Below are 19,037 nucleotides of genomic sequence, written 5' to 3'. Positions count from 1 at the left end.
TTTTTTTGGAGTATGTAATTAAAAATAAGTATCCTATGGCAAGTCCTACAGAATTAAACATAACCATTTTAGGGAAAGTCCTGTGCAATTTTAATAAGTGAGAAAGCATCCTGTAAAAATTCCAAAAAAAATCCTATAGACTTTAATAGTGAATTGAGACCCTTGGCACCATCCTCCAATGCTTATGGCAGGGATATCATTGTCTACATTATTTTATAAAATAGCATTATCATTTTTTACCCACTAAATTCTTTAGGACATTTCTGTAAGAATATATTTTCTTCCTGACTTCTGTCTGATACTTCATCATTGGGTGGAGGTGATGGAGCACACAGATGCTCCGTATCCATGGACAACCTTAGGTGCTGCCAAGTTAAATGCTGGGCTTTGAGATGCAATGAGGAAACAGAGATTTAATAAACAAAACTGCAGTGACGCTCAGGATCACACCAGTGAACTGAGAATTTTAATTTCTCCAGTGGAGGTGCATTTTTTTCTCCCCAGAGCTTACAAAAATAAACAGTTCTCTCTCTCTCTCTTTTTTTTTTTTGAGAGACTGATTTACAAAGGTCAGTTCTGTTATGCCAGCTTCTATGTTTCAGTTTGTCTGTCTGTTTATCATAGAATAAGCACAGTTCTAATTAATTGCACTACAGTGGCATAATGAAGTTTTATTTATGGGAGAAAAAAGGGTTGTAATACCTTAAACTTTCAAAAATGTATTTTCATGACTTTTGTCCTTTAACACCTGATTCAGCTTTGCCTGAGAACGGTTTACAAGAATTAACTCTTTCTTTGAGGCCATGAAATTATTCATTCCATTTTTTAAAAAAATGCAAACCTATCATTTAGGGATAATATAGACAACCCAAGAATGTCAGACATTAATACTAAAATTCTCTTTCTCAAGGCTTTTTTTAAAATACGCAAAAAAGCTATTAAGTTCAATTTTTGTTCTTTGGTGTAATTCTATTTAAATGGGTATACAAGAATAATCCTATTTAGCAGAGGACTATATAATAGAAACCATTTTGTAATATTGGTCCAAATTCTTCTGTTACATGGATGTAGATTCAGAGAAATCAGAGAAATTTCACTGAAGTCAGTGAAATTTCTCTGGATTTACCCCAGTTTAAGTGATAGCAGACTTTGCCCCAGTGGCTTTTCCACCCAGTTAGATGGCAAATGCCAGATTTTACCAATCAGTCAATAACTTTTTAATCTTTATTTTCATATGTTTAATCTTGCTAGTGGACGTACTACATGTCTTTCACTCTGTGTGTTTGGGGGTGGGGGGCAGGAAGTGCTCTCTTTGAATCATGCAAGCCTAGAATTGCCATTAGGAACAGATATGTGGTTTTCAGATGGTATTCTTACTCTGAAAAGAAGTATATGTGCACTGATGGGAGATATTTATTCATTGTGCTACCTCATCCTGTGGACCTCACTCTTTCACTGCCCTGCACCTTTTGAGTCATTTGCACTATTGTGATATGCATGCATTTTATACTTACTTTGCACTGACTGTGAAAGGTACTGGGGTATCTGGCTTCTTTTTTTTTCCCCCTGCAACATTCCCACCCCCTTTATTAGGGTGAAACTCCTTCAATCCTTACTCAAGCAAGATTCCAGTTCTCTTCAAGAAGGGGCTTCCCTGAATAGAAGCTGAGGGCTGTTGCCCTCCACATGGGTTGTTCCCATGTAGGTGACTTTTAGTACTGACAGTGTAACAATGAAAAAAACCTGATACATTCAAAGAGACTGTATCACTGGTACACTAACTAAACAAAGTGATCATGGCAAAAGACTCCTCAAAACCAAAATGACTGGGAGGTGCATAATGACACATTGCAGAAAGATAGCATTACATCCTGTCATTGTGAGAGCTCTGCAAGTGTTAAGTGGTGTTTCTTTACAATTGGATTTGGATAACTACATTTTAAAAACAAAACCAGTAAAATTTCTCTCCTTTTAAGAATAGATATAAAGAGTTGAACATAATATTTTTCTTTTATAATTTGTTTCGACACTACAAAATTTCAACAGGGGAAATTAATGCCACATGGTGTAGCTATGGTTATGCAGGGTACAAGAAGAATTATTGAAACTGTTGGACACTGGTCTGGAACTCAGCTGATCCTGGTTCTAATTATGACTGTCATTAACCTTTTGTGTGACCTTGTGCAAGTTACTTTACCTCTTATCTCAGCTGGGACCTTGAAGTGCTACTGTAATACAAATAACATGATTTTGAAGTATAATGACTTTCATAAACTTAAAAGTGATAACAAGTGCAATTAATCATCCATCTCTTCTAAATTAAATACATCCTACAGGTACATGGCTGAAATTGGACAGTTTTATAATATGGAATAAAGGAAAAGTTTGTATACCTGAACCTGTCCTGTATGACCAGTGATGTTGGTACTTCACATTTTGTTGCAAAGCAGGGCATCAGTGATTGGCTGCTCTCCATTGGCAGCTGAAATCACTCCAGCATCTTTTAGGTTACAAACTATCCTTTTGAGGATCTGTATTCCAAAGCATATGATTTCAGCAGCTGTCAATGAAAATAAATCTAGTCTGAAAAGAAGACATTCATTTTTTGTTTTTTAAGTGAACTTGTCTGTGAAATGTGATGGATAGACAGCCTTGCAGATTGACAAGACCGATATTCTTTTGATCATCCACAGAGTCAATATAACATTGTCACGCTGCCCCTCCTGTGGGCCTGAATGTTAGCCTGGAGTACCTCTAGAGGTAGGGGTGGGAATGTGATTAATTCTCCTGGCTTGATTGTTGGCCTCTATTTCTCCTAGAAAGGATATCAGTTAATGCCATGTGAATAGTAGCTTTCATAATATGAGCAACAGAGCAAGTGATATAAACTCTGAACAATTATCATACAGTAATAACTTTTTTTTTGTTCATTACTGATCTGACCTGGATTCAAATTGGCATCTGGTGACAGGTTCTAATAAATGCTGAGTATTCTATGTTTCATAGACATGACATTGTAGTACACATGTATCTAGTTGTATCAGGGTATGCACAAAAAGAGTTTTATTATATTTTTTCTTTCCTTCTTTCCCCAAAGCACACTTTAAAGGAACAGTATGAATCGGACACTCTACTTTTTATATATCTTGTATGACTATATAAAACAATTATTGTCCAGGTTTCAGAGTAGCAGCCGTGTTAGTCTGTATTCGCAAAAAGAAAAGGAGTACTTGTGGCACCTTAGAGACTAACAAATTTATTTGAGCATAAGCTTTTTTGAGCTACAGCTCACTTCATCGGATGCAATCATCATGTATCCGATGAAGTGAGCTGTAGCTCACGAAAGCTTATGCTCAAATAAATTTGTTAGTCTCTAAGGTGCCACAAGTACTCCTTTTCTTTTTAATTATTGTCCAGTGTTCTTTACTAATTAAAGAAAATACTTGCTACAATGCAGCTTACTTTATCCTTAGGTGGTCTCTTTACATGATCCACTTTATCAATCAGTCTTTGTTTTCACAGTTAAAAATGCTTTACCAGAATCTGATAGTACCAGTCATCTATAAAAGGCTTTGTAGTAAACTGGACTAATCCATGCAGGTAAGTAAAAATGTCAGGAGTTTCAATTTGCAGAGTTTCTTGGGAATTCTCCCCCTGGGATGGTGAGGTTTGCCATCCATTCTCACCCCTTCTGGAAAAGGCCTAGGGTTTTGTCCCTACATTTGGTGGGCCCTGCAAGATCCATGTCGTTCTTAGGGAGCCAGTTGAAGCAGTGATCCTACGTTTGCAAGATTTGAACTTGCCTTTCCCATAGTTTGGGGTAGGGAGGAGACTCAACAGAGACAAACACCTCAGTGGAGGAAGCATGGGACTCCAAGCTGGAAATCTCTATAGCCCTGATACTGTAATGACTTAAGCAGGTAATTAAAATGAAGCACTTGAGTCATCTCACTGTGTATTCTCCTGTGACAACCCACACTTGCACATTTCTGAAATTCTTTTCCCCCCAGATCAGGGCATATTTGACAGTTTTGCTGTTAACCTCATGACCAGGATCACAACTTGTTATGCCAATGGAAGCATGACCTCTTTCATCCCTTGTTCCTCAAATATTGTTACAAAATTAGCTGATGAAATGAGGTCTTTCTCTTTTATATTCAATAAACTTTAAGTTTAAACAAGCAGATCTTTTATCTCACTGAACTATTTTTAAAGGCACATCTATTTTACATAATAGCTGTTAGAAGACAAATGGTACAGTCACTGAAGGGGGGACATGACTAAAGATAGTTGTCAAAACTAAAATGACTTATTTCATAACATTATGAGTTAGCAGGGTTCTAGTTCAGGTACAGCAGTTTTTCAGTGTCTTTCTCCCAATTTGCACAAATAATTGACAGCTCATTAACAGCTCAGTGGGAGCACAGAAAGCCAAATGAGGAAAAACAACTTGAGTACAACAGAGGGAACAAAGTCCTGATTGACAATTATGCTGAAAGCTTCCAACCAGATTTAAAATGAGAGGTTAGAAAACAACCTGTGTAATAAATTATAAGGGAAGAGAAGATTAAATTCTTCTTAGGCAGATCTAGCAATCTCTAGTCAGGCAGTGTGTGCTCTCCCTCACGTGAGGCCACCTTAGTTGAACTGCGTGGACATGGGCCAGCTTCTGTCTTTCCCTGCTTGCACACTTTGTGGGGTTCAGTACCAGTATAGGCCTATGCTTGAGTGCTTCCACTCCCTAGATCTATGCCCAGACAATGTTCAGAAATGCAGGGTAAGACTCCTTGTGCTATCCCTATAGAGCAGCAATTTTTATTTTTCACCAACATCTTGTAGTACCAGTCATCTTTCTTTATCTCAGCTTGATAACCAAAGTCTCAAACTTTGTGCTTCAGCTTCAGTGATGCCTCTGATGTCAAATGAGGCAGCATTGCACACCTGGAGAGTAATCAAATAACCACATCCAAACCATTTACATAGGATATTGCAAGAAGTTACCCTCCCAAATCAAGCGCTAGAGCCTCCTTCAGAATGTCCTGTTACTTTGTTCCTTTGTGCAGGAAGGGTCGGGAGTTTCTTCCCTTTCATAGAAGAGGCCAAGATTTCTGTCCCAAATCTCACAATATTTCCCACCTACTCATCCAAGATTTGTGCAGATTTCAGGGATCCAGTGGAAACAATATCTTGATCTACTGTCTGCAATAACTGACATTCAATAGCTTCTCCAATGGCAGGGAATCCTTCCTAGGGATGGGTAGATCTGTCTGGCTTGGTTTCTGTCTTCCTCTTTGTCATGTACTTAACATACATTTTTAATGGTAGGGGTAATTAACCTTTGGAACAACATTCCAAGGATTGTGGTGTATTCTCCACCACTAGCATTTAAAAAATATCAGCATTGGATATTTTTCTTAGATATGCTCTTGTTCAAATAGGAATTAATTCAGGGAGTCCTATGGCCTTTCTTATAAAGGAGGCCAGACTTAGATGATCACAACAATCCTTTTTGGCCTTTGCTATTTGTTGCTGTATGGGATAACATACACACTCTGAATAAATGGATTTAACTATCTTGGATAAAGTTTCAGACCATTTTATTCACCAGGAGGATATTGTGGTACGTCTAAAAACAAATCTTCAACCTTGTGTTGAGATAAAATTATTACTTCATATCAATGTTCCATGTACTGAGAATGAGGACTCCTTGCTTATAAAGTGAAACTGGCTCTTCATTAAGATAATTACTTACAATGGTGCTGTAATTACTGCTAGCTTTCAAAAAATGTGTGTACAGACTAACTTCTTAGTGTCTCCTCCAAAGAGTGTGCCTTATCTTTTGCAACCTGTTCTCCTCCCTCCAAGTTTCATGGAATATTTTCTTTGTGCTGATGAGGGCAATGTCACTTTAATTGTCTTGGGGCAGGGGGTAAGATTGATAATATCAGTACGGAGAAAATATTCCATGTGTGACTAATATCAAGGGCAACAGGCTGCTTTCAAAACTTGTGTATGGACTGATTATCAGAAGTACTGAGTAACTGCGGCTCCAGTTGAAGTCAGTGCAGTTTCAGAGAGTTGGCACTTTGAAAACTCAGGCTCCTAGTTCCAAGGGGCATAGGCTGGTGAGGCGAATGGAAAGCTAAAAAGATGTTCCTTTCCTTTTGTGAAACTGGTGAAGAGATGCACTTTTTAACAGTGCTAGCCAATAATTTATGCAGTTGCAATATTTCCTTTCCCTGCCATTAAAATCAAGATTGGTCCAGCATATGTCCATAGCTATGGGGTGATCTAAAAATGTAGTCACAAGTATTCTATCAATATTTTATTTCCTCATTCTTTAATGTGTAATATGTGATCCACAAGGCACCAAGTAAAACCATTGCTTTAAAGTATTTTGATAAATCCAACAGGAAATGGTGTATGTGGAATGAGGAGAAAATAAAACAACCTGTTCCCCACTTGTAAATCCTATCCAGTGCTGTTGTTTGTTTTTGACTAGTATCCAAAGGTTCTTCTCTGCTTACCAGTGATCACATTCTTGCCATCTGTTCCAACATCTCATAGCTTCACACAGTGCTTCATATATTGTAGACTCTGTGCTAGGATGATAAGGGAGATAATTAAGATACTGTACATAAAATAATTAGAGTAGTGGGATTTCCAGGTTGGCTGCATTTCTCATGCCATTCATTGATGAATACAGAGACTTTCTTCTCTAGTTCACAGGTTCAAATCCAGCCCAAGCTGTAGTTACCAAAGTTGTTTACCATCTGGTAGTAAACAAATTATATCTATGTAACGCTGACAGACCCTGGTCATCTGTGGCCTGGATCGGACCTCTGCAGCTGAATGTTTGAGCTTCTACTTCATGAGCTAAAAGCCACAAGGCTCTTACCTAATACTGTAGCAGATTCATTAATCTCTAAGTGGTCTCAGTTCTGCTAGAGGGAACAGAATACCACACCCAGGAGGTGTGTGAGGTACATATATAAAATGCTGAAGAGCCTTCTGAGGGTAAACCATCTCTGGTGAACTCAGTTCACTTCCCAGAGAACTGATCTCCACATCAAAACCACATCTCCAAAAGTCAGCTCACCACATTTAACACTAAATAGCAGTCAGCAAAGAAACTAAATGAGCCCAAACACCGAATTATCTTCTTCCCTCTATAGGTGGTCCCATGAGGCCAGGGTTGAAGGCACACAGGCAAAGTTGTGTAGAGAGGCTTACACTGCTGACTGTACTGTTCCTGATCTGTGGAGAAATAGAGGATTTCAGTCTCCTGGGCTGTCAATCCAGTAGCTTTCATGAATTCTATGTTCAGACTTTTATAAAAAGAAAATGGATATCTACACGATTTGTGTTTAATGGAGAAGACAGGGTTTGGTTTGGTTTTCTTTACCTCTGTAATCTGAATGGGACCTGTCATAAAAATAAAGGAAACCTTTCTGTATACAATGATATAAAATCCCTTCTGGCCAGAGGCAAAATCCTTTCACCTGTAAAGGGTTCAGAAGCTAAGATAACCTCACTGGCACCTGACCAAAATGGCCAATGAGGGGACAAGATTCTTTCAAATCTGGATGGGGGAAAACAAAGGGTCTGCCTGCCTGGGTAATGCTTTTGCCGGGAACAGATCAGGAATGCAGTCTCAGAAACTCTGTTAAGTTAGTAAGTAATTTAGCTAGAAATGTGTTAGATTTCCTTTTGTTTAATGGCTGGTAAAATATGCTGTGCTGAATGGAATGTATGTTCCTGTTTTTGTGTCCTTTTGTAACTTAAGGTTTTGCCTAGAAGGATTCTCTGTTTTTTGAATCTGATTACCCTGTAAGGTATTTACCATCCTGATTTTACAGAGGTGATTCTTTTATCTTTTCTTTAATTAAAATTCTTCTTTTAAGAACCTGATTGATTTTTTCATTGTTCTTAAGATTCAAGGGTGATCCAAATTGGTGAGGATTTTTATCAAGCCTTCCCCAGGAAAGGGGGTGTAGGGCTTGGGGGGATATTTTGGGGGAAGATGTTTCCAAGTGGGCTCTTACCCTGTTCTTTCTTAACATGCTTGGTGGTGGCAGCATACTGTTCAAGGACAAGGCAAAGTTTGTACCTTGGGGAAGTTTTTAACCTAAGCTGGTAAGAATAAGCTTAGAGGGTCTTTCATGCAGGTCCCCACATCTGTGCCCTAGAGTTCAGAGTGGGGAAGGAACCTTGACAGGACCTAAGAGTACAACATTCCTCTATTTATTGTTCACTGGGCAAAGGTTTTCACTACTTGCATTATTCACAGATTTCTGCTTTGAATCTCAAAAGGCAGATAAACTCATCAGAGATTCAAATTAAAACACAGCTTAAAAGAATATCCAGTGGCCATGAGAACCAGTGGCAGCTTTCACAAGATAACATTAGTTATGCAACATTAGTTATGTTCGTAACTAAGAGGTATCGTGACTTGGAATTATCATTTTCAATAAAAACACTGACTTGGAGTCATGATCCTTGTATCTTACTTTGGGGCCACAAAGAACTCATGTTGCTAAGATATATATTTTGCTGCTTTATTTCTTACAGAAAGTTGTTGATGGATTGATGTGAACGGGGGGAGGGAACCTTTCTTCTTTCACTCTTTCTATGTCTGGACATATTGGAAGACCATGAAATACCAGAGGAATCATATGGGAATGAGCCAATAAAGAAGAACAAATACTGAAACTCAGCCAGAAGGATGAGGCAAAGAAACAGGATCATAAATATTTAAAAGGTCATTTATTCATTCCCCGTATCCTATAACCCCTACCAATAGCAAAGTGGACTTCATGGAGGCTTTGGCACTCCTCTCTTTGCAGGGTAAATATTCTGTTTGAGGTAGCACTGATTATTTAGATTTCCTTTTTTCTCTGTGTGGTTTTTTTTTTTTAATGGTCAACCTTTATTTTTGAAAATATTTTTACTATAAATTAATTTTTCTTTTCTAAGCAAAATAATTTCAAACTGAAAAACAAATGTCACTTTGAAAATGTTGTTGAAATGGGACAACCTCAAAATTAAAAAAAACAAACAGTGGAAATTCATCAAGTGAGACTTTCGTACAAAATTTTGTTTCAATGAGTCAGCATTTTCTGATAGAAAAATTCCCAACCAGCTCTATTTGTAATTGCTCTGATTATTAAGCAACCATTCTCACTGGGCTACCAATGAGATCCAAGGGGGGCTTTTTCCATCCTTCTCTTCTCTGAGTTTTTGGCATTGGTGTACATGAAAAGTGTAAGTTATTTCCTACCTCCTGCTTATCTGCAATCAGTTTGAACTGCCATTGTGTTTCCCAATTTCTAATAATCTGGGAGTAAAGTTATACACTGTACACATTTCAGAGTAGCAGCCGTGTTAGTCTGTATTCGCAAAAAAGAAAAGTAGTACTTGTGGCACCTTAGAGACTAACAAATTTATTTCAGCATAAACTTTCATGAGCTACAGCTCACTTCATCGATGAAGTGAGCTGTAGCTCACGAAAGCTTATGCTCAAATAAATTCGTTAGTCTTTAAGATGCCACAAGTACACTGTACACGTTACTTAAATAATAGATCTATATGAACTGAAGGAAGCAAGAATAAAAGAGCAGCTGACTCTTCAAGATAAAGTCTTCTGTTTGGTATCCTTATCAGTATTCCACCAGATATTGGAATAATCAGGGTCCCAGCAGAAGCAGCTGCAATTTTTGTGGAATTTCTAATTGGTCATCATCGAGGCCTATAATACTGTGAACTGTATGTAGTGTTCAGAGTAGCAGCCGTGTTAGTCTGTATTCGCAAAAAGAAAAGGAGGACTTGTGGCACCTTAGAGACTAACAAATTTATTAGAGCATAAGCTTTCGTGAGCTACAGCTCACTTTATTGGTTGCTGTAGCTCACGAAAGCTAATGCTCAAATAAATTTGTTAGTCTCTAAGGTTCCACAAGTACTCCTGTTCTTTTTGCAAAAATTTAGAGCAATTGGAAAATAAACAATATTTAGAACATTTGAGTCAATGGAAAGGGAGTCATAAGAAAAAAAATGAAAAACATTGCTTCTCAGTTGTACCTTTGATTGTTTGCAGTGCTTACCTTGCACTGTAAGATTACATTGCCTTGCAAATATATCAATGTTTTAATTTACCTAAAAATGAAGCATTGAAGGAATGCCCTACAAGTGAACTAACTGAAACATGCAAAAGCTTTGTTTTGCTAACAACATGGCCTACCATTGACAAAGGTCCCACTGAATTCCCCAGTTGTTTTCCGTGTTCTAACAACTAGTTTAGACTGGTTCAAACCATTTTTAACAGCATTGCTGTAAGCCCACTAGGGTATGTCTTCATTGCAGTTAGTCTGGTCTACCCTATCATGGGTGGAGCATTCCCACTGCAAAGCTCAATCCATGCCACACCCATCAGTCTACATCCACAGTGTATTAGCCCATCTGCTGGGTTGGGCTTCTATCAGGATATTGCATAGATTTGACTTTTCACCACAACTATGATCACATCTGTTCAATTCCCTTTGCTGCCAGCTTCTTTGAGATACCAACACAACGTTAATTTCAGATACAGTTCCCCAAAGGATGGATCTTAGTGATATCATACCACAGTTCTACCAGAAGGCTGGCCAGCTGAAAGCACACTGGGAGGAGGATTTGTTGGATAGCATCTCTGTTCAAATGCAGTAGAATGCAGCAGGCAGACGTGAGGTTAAAATGCTGTGCCCGGTGATGTCTAGGGCAGAAGAAGGAGGGAGACAGAAAAGAAAATACAGCCCAGGTGGAATTGTGCATTTGGATGGGAGGACTAATAGCACTGTGGCTTGACTGGGCTGTGTTTTCACTGTAAAGTAGGTGGGTTGCTAGCACAGTTGCCAACTTTCACCTGGCAAATAAGCACCCTGACTTTCAAATTAGCCAAATATCAAGCTAATCCCATTTCAAAACAAGGCCAAAACAAGCCAATCCCTAAGAACCTCAACTCTCTCACTCCCAGCATGCAGTCTGGAACTCTGGTGGGCCCACTGTGGACCCCTGACGCTCTCCCTCCCTGCTTGACCCTCCCCGTCCCTGCTTGCTGGGAGCCGATTAAAAAATAAAGAAGAAACTACCAACTCACAAGCCAATTAAGCCAAAAACAAGCCCAATTTCTGCGGGCTTTTTTGCAGGTTTGGTATGTCTGGTTGCTAGCCGGGTGAAACCTAGGATGAAGCCTATACCCTCAGCCTTGCTAGTCTGAATTTAAAACACCCTTAAGCCTAGCTTAGTTTTTCTGTGTGGTTGGAGAGGGAATTAGGGGCACCATCAGGGTGACCAGGTGTCTGGTTTTGGACTGGAACACCCGGTCCAAAAGGGCTGCTGGTGGCTCCAGTCAGCCTTTGAATGTCTGGTTTGCGTGGCTCCACAGTGGGGCTGGAAGGTTTCCTCTTGAGTCAGGAAATAGTCAGCATGTCCAGCTCCTAGCCTTAAGTTAGGGGCTGCTGGGGGAGGGGTGGTTCCCCACTCCTTGCCCTCAGGCGCAGCTTGCGTTGGCTGGATCAGGGCAAGGGAGGAACTAGCACCACTCAAGCGCTCCGCTGGTGGCTGTAGAGCAGAATGCCAAACCTGCAAAAAAACCTGCAGAAATTGGGCTTGTTTTGCCTTAATTGGCTTGCTTGTTGGTTAGTTTTTGGTTTGTTGCTGCTTTTTGGACTGGCTCCCAGCAAGCAGGGGCAAGGGGGTACAAGCAGGGGAAGGCAGGGAGGGAGTCAGGGATGCACAGTGGGCCCATCACAGTCCCAGACTACATGCAGGGGGGATCTAGTCACATAGAGTGTTGGGGTTATTAAGGATTGGCTTGTGTTGGCCTTGTTTTGAAATGGTATTAGCTTGATTTTTTAGCTTATTGTGAAAGTCAGGGTGCTTATTTACTGCTTGAAAGTTGGCAATTGTGCTGTTCAGGCACCTCCCCCTCTGTTGCACAGCCCTCTTCTCGCGTGGATGGGCTTGAGCTGCGGCGTGTGCCTTGCGGCCCATCAAGGGCTGTTGCCCCATTGCCGGCACCCAGGAGTTGAAGGTAAGTATATCCCCATCTCCGAATACTGGGAATGGGGCTGCACCCCCAACCCCCTCACTGCATCTTTCCCCATCCCACCCCTCACCCCACACACCCATCCCCCTCTCTTTTTATGTGTATGTCCAGCACCTACCACCCTGGAGCCTTAGTTTGTGTCTCTAGGCACTAAACAACAATTGTAATAATAAATAATGTGGCAGTATATGTGTTAGTGCATGCCAGATGTATACACATGTGTATCTGCATGTAGGTGTGGGCATCATTGCTACAGATTTAATTATGTAGGTATCTAGACAGGTGTGTATTTCTGTGGCTGTGCTCTATGGATTTGTATTTGGGCTTCAGGAGTGGGCCTTTAATGGACCCATTGAAGCTGTGATAAGGTGTAGTCCTAATTCCACACATAAAATTACAACTTTAGTTAATAAAAAATAAGGAGCTGGTTACAAAAAATGGGAAGGGGGAGGGAAAGAAACATGAAAACCTTCGTGAAATTTCATTTCTTTAAATGACCCTTTTTGACTATTTTTCTGCCAGCTCTAATGTCCTGTAACAAATAAAACCTGAATTTATTGTTTTGACAGATGTATTATGCTAAATATGCCTGTTTGGGCCTTGCAGTGAAAATGACCACGTGAGCGAGGATGGAGGAGAGCAAGTGATGGAGGAAGGGGGGATGGAGTGAGCAGGGGGTGGGGTCTCGGGAAGGGGCAGGATAGGGGCAGGGCCTCAGGGAAGGGGTGGGTTAGTGGGCGGGGCAAGGGTGTTCTGTTTTCTGGAATTAGAAAGTTGGCAACCCTATGCAACATGCAGGTTATATGCCTGAGCTAACTCTACAATGAAGACAACCATCGATGCCTGCTATATCTGTGGTGTTGAACAGATTTTCTCTAATGGAGTTGATACCAATTTGGCCCATCTACACTAGGGATCACTTTATTGTTGACGACTATTTATCAATAACAGGTCTTCCTAGTGTAAATAGGGCTGGAGATTTTTCTAGCTTTCAGAGCTCTGGAGATAAGGATTTTAATTACCATTATCTGAGCTCATATGATCCTTTTATATGATATACCTCTACAAATTACACTGAAAAAATGCTTTCATCCCCATTGCAAGTAGGTATTATATGAGAAAACGGAGTAGTTTTATAGTTTTTGATTTCTTAACTAGGCCAAAGCACTGCACTGAATGTGTTCTATAACAGATCATCTGTAATGTTGTTTCTCTGCTGACATGTTGCCTAAATTAAGTTTTGGACCTGAATGAAAAATGGTTGACTTGCTCTCAGTTCAGCTAAGCCTGAGTGAGTATTTGCTGGTATTTGTTGGCGAAGAACTACCAGCAGTTCTGATCTCTCTAACAACCGAAGGTATCTGCCTTCCAGATGTCTATGTAGCCTCACAGTCCTGTTGAACCTAAAACTGTTCATGGATGCTCACATTGCAACTGTGGCTAAAACTTTCTCCTTTCCTCTTAAGCTAGGCAAATGACTGAACTTTTTCACCTCAGACTGAGCCCTAACAACTGAGATCCGTGCATCTGTCAGCTATGCTTTAAACTGTTTCTTACAACATAGTGTTCCTGGAGCTGGCTTTAATGGTCCCTGAGAAGCTAGAGTTAGTACAGATCTAACTTGTATGTGAGCAGAGCAATGGGAACACATCCCTTCAGTGTCCCATAATGGCTCCAAACACAGTTCAGGGTCAAGTTCCATGCCCTGCTTCTAATCTTCAAGCTTGAAATAAGCTAGGACTTAACCTCTCTACTCCTCATCAGGAAGAAAAGTGGAGAAAGAGGGATACCTGAATCATTGTTTCCTCTTGAAAAAAGGTGGGGAGGGGACAAGAGATGTTATAATGAGGAGCAAAGTCTAAAGTTAGTGCGTTGGTATAAAGAGCAAGATTTTTTTTTTTCTTGAGGTACTGGGGTTCACTATATTTGGTGGTCTAAAAGGCAAGCAGTTAATTACTACACCAGTTTTCAAGAGTGATAAGAATTTAGACATTACAGTTACTTTAATTTATCATGACCACATACAGGAGCTGTAAAGATAATTTCATCTTGGTTTCTAACTTCATCTTTAATTTTATGGCCAGAGACCAGGAGTTCAGCAAAACGATATGATCGCTTTCTAATGAAATGAAAATCCAAACAATGACAAATCTAGTTACAGCACGCTATGGGGTAAGATTTGTTCAAAGTTCAGACTCCTAAAAGTTTGAAAAAACATGATATCAAATGATAGACTGCAATCTATTGTTGAAGTAGTGCATCTGAGTTAACACCTGAAAATTATTTTTGTATCAGCTACACTTATATTACAAAAAGAAAAGCAGTACTTGTGGCACCTTAGAGACTAACAAATTTATTAGAGCATAAGCTTTTGTGAGCTACAGCTCACTTCATCGGATGCTGTAGCTCACGAAAGCTTATGCTCAAATAAATTTGTTAGTCTCTAAGGTGCCACAAGTACTGCTTTTCTTTTTGCGAATACAGACTAACACGGCTGCTACTCTGAAACTTATATTACAGAAACTGTTTATTATGTTTTCAATCCCATCTTTAAAAAAAGGAAACCAACTGCCTGCTGTAGTTTATGGAAATACTACATACAATAACAGATTAATATTGTGTGAGGAAATCTTTCAAACATAACTCATCAATCAGACACTGCTGAGAACTTAATTATGTGTTTCCACCTATTCTTTCTGCTCTTTTGATTGTTGTAAGAAATGAAAGGTTAATCTCCATCCTTTCACAGGAAGATCTGGCTTTTTCTTAAATATCAATATCGTATGAAAACATATATGTTTCTTTATTTTCATAAAACAGTGAAGTTTGCTATGCGGAACAGACAGACCTACTGCTGCATGATTTATGCAGGACCAGCCTGTTCTGGTTTTAGATTTCCTGGCACCATTTAGTAGTAGCAATGAATATTTAAAAGGAAATTCTCACCCTTAAGCCTTAAAGTAGATCACTAAGGTGGGCCAATGAATCCATTTTTACAAGTGAGGAAATTGGGACATGATAAGGATAAGTGACTTGTCTAAGTGAGTTAGAAACAAAACTGGGAATAGAACCTAGAGGTGATATTTTCAGATCCCCACTACAACTCCTATTTGTAGCCATGGTGATGTACAGGGTCTATAAGAGCTCCTTTGCTGGCCAAGGCAAAACTCCCCCAATACAGGTATTGCACAAGATAACCATAATGTGCCCTATATTGTTGATTACTATTTGTATCATAAGAGCCCTAGTCTAGGATCAGGACCCTGTTACTCTAGGCAAACACAGAATTAAAAAGATTAGTTTAAGTAAGACCCTCTCACAAGTCTCAGTGCAACAGGGGCAGAGCAAGGGCCTGGAAGGGAAGTGGGGGTGTCCAAGGCCATGTTATGGGGATTCTGAGCAGTGCTGCCTCCCATAGAACAACCCCACCCCCGCCAAAACACTGCCTAAATCATGCTTCAAGTACTTTGATCTTCTGTAGCACCCCAGAATTGGAAGGGTGCAAAGGTGGCTTAAATCACCTTACCTTCCCCCTCCACCCTGCCTCCACCCCGACCCTGTGGGCTGCGAGTTCTGTGTTGCGCCTCCTAGAGGTACTGCATAGAATCTCCTTCCAGGTCTCTTCAATCTTAGTCCTGTCTTCTAATCACTTAACCACCCCTGACAGGTGCATCTGCTACAGTGTTACTCTTTCTTTCCCATGGAAGTATTTTAGGTTTATTTTTATTCCTTCCTCACTTTGCTGTTCTTTCTTACAAGCATTTTTCCTTCTTAAGTGAATTTACAGCCCAGGGACTGAATTATTCTATTTCTTCACAGTACAGGGACTGCCTAAGGAGAGGCAATACAACATATGTATAATGCTTTCCCTCCATCAGTGGGCCTCATGCCTAAAGTGGAGAGGACCCACTTTGGAGATGAAAGTAGGTCAGTCTCCTTGCCTATTTTGCTAAGACTGTCAGTAAAGGTGCAATTTGTGAACTGGGTTTTCTTGCATGTAATATATATTCACTGGTTAATAGTATTTTTTTTAATTAACAAAGGCACTGTAGGCATATTATATTTAGACAAGTGCACAGAAGTGTATATTTCTGGAGTTTAATACTTCTGCCCTGCATTGGGGGCATTATTTCTATTATAAACTGCAAATGAAGGCTTGTGGTGGGGAAAGTCATAGACTTGTGTGTGTTTTTTTTTTTTTTTTTTTAAGAGATGATGCAAGTTTCACTTGGTATGCATGGGGAATTTCTGAAGAATTAATGCACTGCACAGCCTCAAGGCCAATTGTTTGATCATCTCTCTGCATTCCATCAATCTTCTAACTTGCTAGGATTTGGGCACAGAATGATACCACGTGCACACTGCTTTGAAAATGTACCTGATATTCTAATAAGATAGGGAATTTGGTACTTTCCCTTTCTAACAAAAGTTTAATATGTGTGTGAATTTTTTTTTAGTGCAGAGATAGAAGTGTCCATATTTGCTGACTGTAAATAGCTGTCTCATCATGTCTGGTAGCTAATTGGGAGGGGGTGATGTCAGAGATATTCATAAGCTTTTATACTGTACATTTTTGAAAAACAGAATTTGCTTCCTCTCATTGTCATCTGCACAGCAGGTTCAATCAGAATGCTTATGTGGTGAGGCCACAATTAATACCTCTGCAGTTGATTGATTTATATGAAACTATAACCAACTCATCTCAGAACTGGAGTTTGTGTCTAGATTGCTTCCAGGAAAGCTGTCTCTTCTCTGAAGCTCTGAGAATTAAAAAATAGAACAATAATTTATTTGTTTTACAATATAAAATAACAAAAAAGGTTAGCGTATGATATGAGATAAATGTAGCAAGCTCACTAAAGCTGGGCTTTGTGTCCTTGTATCTGGTGATTTGTTTTGCTTTTTATTATTATTTTTGATTTTGTTTTAACAAAACTGGACCAAATATTGCTCTAATTTACACCAGGATAAATCTGGACTCATGCCACTGACTTGAACGTTAACAGATAATGTTAATACAAGAGCAGAACAAACTAACAAACAAAAATGTACAATAACAACCAGCCAACCAACCAACCACTAGGGCCTTAATTTTCCATAAGGCTGGAAGCAGGGAAAAAAAAAGCTGTTTCACTTGTTAAATTGTCTTTGTGGTTTTAGATTGAACTCTTCATCATGCTTGAAATTGATTTATTCTCCTCCTATCCACGGTCCATATATGGCTCCCATCACTTTAGTACCTGAGAACCTCACAAGCTTTAATCGATTTATCCTCACAGCACCCTGTGAGGTAGGGGAGTGCTATCATCCCCATTCTATAGGTGGGGGATGGAGGCACAGAGACTAAATGACCTGCCCAAGATCACACAAAAAGTCTGTGGTGGAGTAGGCTAGCACCCAAACTACTGGAGCAGAAAAAGTTTTTATTTTTCACCTGTATATGTCCGTGCCACTAGGTTTCACGAGGGGTCCCCATAACAACAGGAATAATTAAACAGAGCCCCATCAAATGACTTATCTGAAATGAAATGCATTGAATGTTTGACTAGTGAATATGTTCATCGAGCTCCTAGCCTTACTGGGTGAATAATTTAAAGAAATATTTAGTGAATAATTTATTTAAAAATATTGCAGAAATGTATCAAGTAAACTTTTGCTATGAATATTTTTCAGTCATCTCTAATCTCATTTCCTTTGGGGAGGATTACCCTCATTTGGTGAGGCTTCATAGCCAGGCCTCCACTTGGAGGTAGAAGTGCAGTTTGGCCCATTATAGCATATAGCAACACTAGAAGCAATGGAAATAATATGAGAGACTGGGCAAAAGACTCTCACAGGTCTGTCAACATTACAGAGTGCACTGTCGGTGATATTCTTTTTCATCTGTGTTTTTCAGATGTCCATTGCTTGAAAATTTATACATGTGAATGGAAAGAGGTTCATAAATTGATGCTTCCCATCTTAGTGGGGAATGTTTGATTGGAATGCCCATCTTCTGGGTCTTTTTAGCTATTCCTTGCCGAGAATGCACATGGGGACTGTGTGTGGGGAAAAGGGCTAGGAGAGAGTAGAGTGAAAACTGCCTCCCTAGCCACCTCTTGTCAATTCAAGAATAGGGGTGAGGAAACACATTAGCTCCAGCAAACCACACTCTCCCCTTTACCCAGGTTATTAACTTCCAGAGCACACAGAAGCCATTCTTGCTGCTGAAAGCTGCCCTGCTTATCCTGCCCTACAGGTGGTATAGTTGTGAGAACTGAGTTTCCAGACCTGCAGTGCTGAGACTAATCCAATGACTTATTTTGGGGTCAGGAGGGAAATGTTCCCTCCAGACAGGAATGTGATGTTGTCTGGTGGGTTTTATTGCCTTCCTCACAGCAACCTGAAGACCTGGAATGTGGGATAAGAAGAAGTAGGAAGTGAGGCCTGTTATCATGAATAAAGCAACCAAAATGGATAAATGTTCATGTGTCGGTCTCTTAGAGATCAAAAGATACAATCTAGACCTGCACTGGGGTTCAAGAGGTGGAACAAATTCTAGAAACCCTACAAGGGACACGAGGGAGAGCACAAGCCAGCATTTCTTCCATACTGCGCATGAGAAATGTGGGTGAGTGTACACTATACCTTGTTAAAGGATAAACAGTAGTAGTTAACACTGGTAGGTGTGCTCCCCTGGCACCGTGGGGTATACTTTGCCTATATCAGATACAATGGCTCTTATCCCTTTTATCACCTGGGCTGAGGTTTAAAATCACAATCTACCCATACTGTGTTTATTTACAGAAATATTGAGACAACAAGTATACCAATTTTTCACTGCAACTCTGGCCATGATGCTGCAGTCTGATCCACATAGAGCAACAATGAAGTCAGTGAGCTTCCATCACTGACCATTTTAAAATCAAGATGGGATGTTCTTCTAAAAGATCAGCTCTAAGAATTATTATGGTCT

This window comes from Dermochelys coriacea, chromosome 9 (genome assembly GCF_009764565.3).
Source record: "Dermochelys coriacea isolate rDerCor1 chromosome 9, rDerCor1.pri.v4, whole genome shotgun sequence".
NCBI classification, from domain to species: domain Eukaryota; kingdom Metazoa; phylum Chordata; order Testudines; family Dermochelyidae; genus Dermochelys; species Dermochelys coriacea.
Note: the sequence above shows the minus strand (reverse complement) of the source record.